Genomic DNA, 5,185 nt, shown 5'->3' with positions numbered 1-5,185 from the left:
ACTAATGATCACTGTAACCATCTTCTGCGTCTCAGTAGAGAACTTGTCACTTGACTACTGTACTGTGCAGTAGGCAGCATTGTATTTTATGCTATTCTAGTTTATACAAAGGTCTCTTAAAGGGGTTCTACAGTTTGTTTAAACTGATGATCTATCCTCCGGATAGATCATCAGCATCTGATCGGCGGGGGTCCGATCCCCGCAGATCAGCTGTTTGAGAAGGCAGCGGCGCTCCAGGAGCACCGCGGCTTTCTCACTGTTTATCGCAGGCCCAGTGACGTCACGACTAGTATCACTGGCCTGGGCGCGGCTAAGCTCCATTCAAGTGAACAGAGCTTTGCAGCGTCCAGGCCAGTTGATACTAGTCGTGACGTCACTGGACCTGCGGTAAACAGTGAGATGGTCGCGGCACTCCTGGAGCGCCGCTGCCTTCTCAAACAGCTGATCGGCGGGGGTCCCGAGTGTCTGACCCCCGCCAATCAGATGCTGATGATCATCAGTTTAAACAAACTGCAGAACCCCTTTAAGGTCCCTTTAGACGGGACGATACAGCAGGCAATTGTTGGGAAGGAAGCGTTCCTTCCTGGCAATCGCCTGCTCCTCGGTGGAGGAGAATGCTGCATTTACATGCAGCGATCTCCTTCACAATATGGGGAGGAGCAATCACTAATGCCATTGCTCGTCCCCATACAGATTTGTCGGCAGCAGAGGGTGTATAGACGGCACAATTTGCTGCCATCGAACGATAATTTATGTGCCTAAACAAACAACCCAATTACACAACAACGAAGTGTTTCGTTTGTTCATCAGGTAATCGGTGGCACCTTTTCACTGCTGGATAATCGCTAATGAGCGTTCCTATGAACGCTCGTTAGTGATTATCTGGCAGATTCTCGACCCTTTAGTTCAAGATTCTGTAAAGCTTTATATAACATTCTCATAAGGAAGAGAAGTAAATTAAATTAACACATCTATCACTTTATCACTTTGCTCATCTGTGATTGTGTTTGTTTGTTGAGATAGCCTCAAGGTTTTGTCGGTATCAAAATCAAATATCTAAGTCAGTGCAAGTGAATGTTAACACTGTCAGATACAAATACGTGGAAATATTACAAGAAAATTTCATTTGTTAGTAGACATTCTTTGGATAAATGTAACCTGGATTTAATCTGGACTGCCATTATTTCTTCTTCTAAATTGAAAGGATATCTATACTCTACTGACTTGATTATAACGTTTCTGTACAGATGTACGTGTCTCCACGGTTACAGACTACAAACAAGTCCTGTGTAGTCTGATCCCACACTCATACTCTTTTGCATCTATCCCCGACTTCTGATTAACATAGATTCGGCTTCTTTCACCCCACCTGTAAAATCTTCTGGGGGGGGGGGTTAACTGTTCCGGCAGAGGAACAACCTGCCGAAGTTCATCATATCCAGCATAGCAAGAAAGGGCTGGAGCACCACCAGACCCTATTGACTAGAATGAGACCTATGAGGGATACAGCCTGTTTCCAGCATTAGTGTCGGGATTTGGCAGACAAATACCTCTGCAAAGGAGCATTTTTTGTCCCGGCGAATCCCGCCACTAATGCCAGAAACAGGCTTGATCCCCACCGGGTCCATTATAGTCAATGAGCTTTGGCAGGGAAAGGTTGTATCTTGCTATGCCGGATGCGATGAACTCTGGCAGAAGATTTTACATCAGCGCTATTATTTCCATTGATCTGCTCAGTTATAAGAGCAGAACAGTGAAAATAACGGAGATAACGGATTCTGCACATAACTAATGGAACGGAGCCAAACAGATCTCATTGACTATAACGAGGTCCATTTGGTTTACTTTTAGGACTTTTCTCTCTTATATTTTTTGAAAACTCTGTGATGAAGGCCCCAAATGGATCTTCCAATGCAGATGTGAACATGCCCTTATAGTAGCAGAGCTGTGTTGTGTGTGAAGACTATGGCCAAGATTTACTAATGTGTCTGTGCCTAAAATTTGTCTGCAAAGTGGCACAAACTTGCACAATTTTGGTGCAATGTGGCACAACTAGGACTTCTCCAATTTTTGCTTTGCAGGTAAGGGACGTGGCATAAGATGTGACATTTTGTGCCAAAATTGCACCACAATTCTGACATAAAATTCTGTCTCAAAGAAGCCAATCAATAGGCAAAAGTGTCTATCCCTGCGCCACTGTCACGGCTGAGGATGGGGAAAATCCTCAGCCGTGCGATGCCAGAAGATGTTAAGCGCTGCTTGGCCAGGACGACAGAATTAGGGAGCAGGTCACCTCCTAACACATCCCTAACCTGACCCTAACTCCTAGCTGCATGGGCCGACCTTTAAGGTAGGAGAGCCCATGCTCAGGAACCTTGGATCCCTAACTCACCCTCCGACCGGTCCCTGAACTAGGAGTCAGGGTAAGACGGCCTGTTCCTTCTGGACACGAAGGAACAGGGGTCTCACTGGCCAAGCTGCAAGGAATGGGGGAACACATACAACATACTGATATGACAGGCGAACTACTAGTTCCACACATACCTGTCACAGGCACGCTGACTGGAACCCATGCATGCACTACAAATGTCCACAGAACAACTAGAGGACACAGCACACATAACACACAGATAACCAGGACATCCGTAGTTGCAATAAACAGAGACAAAGGAAAACATCAAGTGGACATCAATATAAACCTAAGAGTCACAGTTTGTTTATGACCACAAGGGTGGCCCCCACTGGCAGATGGAGTGCACAGGAGGCTGCTCCAGCTAAGCATGGCTGAAGCAACCCACTGAGACATGCCAAACACAGAGGCTTTATAGGCCTAAGTGGCCACACCCACACAGACACACCCAGTGTCTCACACACACAGAAAGGGAGTTAACCCTTCAATCACCAGGGAAGGGAAAACACCACTCAAAGGGGAAGTGCACACAATACATAAAACCAAGTGCACACATACACACATATCACACACAACCGCATGCACAACATAGCAAGCTGCCATGACATAGCTCAGACTGCTATGCTGCTACATACATACTGTTGCCAGCGGCAACCACAGGTGAGGCAAATACCATAGCCCTCACCTGTGATTGACAACCAAACCAAAGACCGCTGACAACCGCATGCGGTACAGGAGTCACGACCATAACCATGGCCGTGACAGCCACATTTATCATTCAGCCTCATCCCCTGTGATAAATCTGGTGCAGGTCTAGACATAGAATTCAAAAAGGTTCAGCACATGCGAAAATCTAAAGCTTCGGACACGTTGCTATGATTAAGCATGCGGGAGGATACAAAACGCGTGAGGAGATGGAATTTTACTTTGTTACAGGTGTCTGAAAATATAATAAAGTTTTAGATTTTAGCGTGGGCTGAACCTTTTAGGATTCTGGATATATTCAAGCCTGAGAGTCAGCCTTGCAGTTTCATGCACAGAATTCCAAGGTTATTGATATGGACGAGCTGGTCCGCTGCTTTCTAAAGCTGCACCAGTGAGTAATATCAGCTCTAACACACACCTTCTAATAGGGGAGCCTACAGGCAGCTGTAAATAGAGGCAATGTCAGTAAGAAAAAACTTTAGTCCTTTACATAGTAATTTCGCCAACAGCAAGCTCTGGCAGCATATACAGAACCGGGCAAGATAATTAAAAGAAAAAATATTACTTCTAGTACTCAGTGAGCACTCAGGCACAAACAAGTAATGTTCTATATTATTGACAGCACTAGGTGGGCAGTTTTGTCTGTAGGATGTGTAATCTCTAGCTTAGACACTGGGCAGAGATCGCTATTTGTGCTAGCAGAGACTGGGCGAGTATTTCAGAGAGAGCTAAAGCTTGGGTATACGAGCAGAGTACAGCTCCATTTAACTCACCGCCATAGCACACATCTAAAAAAAGAACCCATTGTTTCAGGGGGCATCCATTCATGCTTGTCTCCTTACTGGTGGCTGTAGGTAGTAAGAATGGGGTCATGTGGGCAGCATGGTGGCTAGCACTGTTGCCTTGCAGTACCGGGGTCCTAGGTTCGAATCAGACCAAAGACAACATCTGCATGGAGTTTGTATGTTCGCTCTGTGTTTGCGTGGGTTTCCTCTGGGTCAGGGGCGTAGCTATAGGGGGTGCAGAGGTAGCAGTCACTACCGGGCCCAGGAGCCTGAGGGGGCCCAAAGACCCTTGTGGTGCATAAGAAGACACCAGTATTATAGAAAGTCCATGCTGGTCAAGATACACCTCTGGCTCAAGGGAAGGGGGTTAAATCAAGAATTTGGCATGGGGTGCCATTTCAATTTTAGCCTCAGGCAGCACGAAGGCTATGCGCTTCCTGCCCTTGGCCACAAAGCACTGAGGGAAGGGGGCCCCAAGCTGAACTCTTGCACCAGGGCCCATGAGCCAATAGCTACGCCCCTGCTCTGATAGGGAACTTAGATTGTGAGCCCCATTGGGGACAGCCTGATGCTAATGTCTGTAAAGCGCTAAAGAAGCACACAAAATAAATAACAAATTCCTCTATGGCTGTGAAGAGAGAAAAGGGTTTGGTGCTCAGTATAAAAAAGTGTAGCTGTAACGCCCCAGAGTGGCATTACCACTTCTGCACCCAGCTACTATCTCTAATGGGCTAACAAAGCGTCATCTTGTGTATTTTGTTCAGGTCCTATACACTGTGCATTTCTAATGTTTGTAACTGTTATGTTCCCATGTAATGTGCCTGGTTCACCAGCAGGTGGTAGCAAATATGGCAGAGCTACATTTAGATAGATTCCATTCTACCCCCCCTCTGGAGAGAAGTGGGCGAGTCCTACTTCGTGCAGGAAGGGTGGGGACCAGTGAGAGTTAGTCTAGCTTACCCCCTCCTAGGGGACAGGTGTGCAGGGGGCACGTACCCACGCCAGCCAGAGCACCCTCAGCTCTGCTGGCCATGGAGGCCAAAGCTTAAAGCCTCAGAAGCCAGGAACATAGCTCCCTGGCATAACTTAAGAGTCAGACTACAGAGAGAAGGTGCAGCAGACAGAAGAAAAGTTATACATCCAGCCTGTGAGTACAGCAGAGCCAGAGAGAAGCAGATGTAGCAGTGTCGAGTTTGCCTGCCAGTTTTAATGCTAAAGCCTGCTGGAACCAAGACAAAGCTTGAAGATTGTTTCTGATGAACGTTTATTCAAGTAATGCTGCTGT

The sequence above is a fragment of the Bufo gargarizans genome, chromosome 7 (assembly GCF_014858855.1).
Source record: "Bufo gargarizans isolate SCDJY-AF-19 chromosome 7, ASM1485885v1, whole genome shotgun sequence".
NCBI lineage: Eukaryota > Metazoa > Chordata > Amphibia > Anura > Bufonidae > Bufo > Bufo gargarizans.
This window is presented reverse-complemented; position numbering follows the sequence as displayed.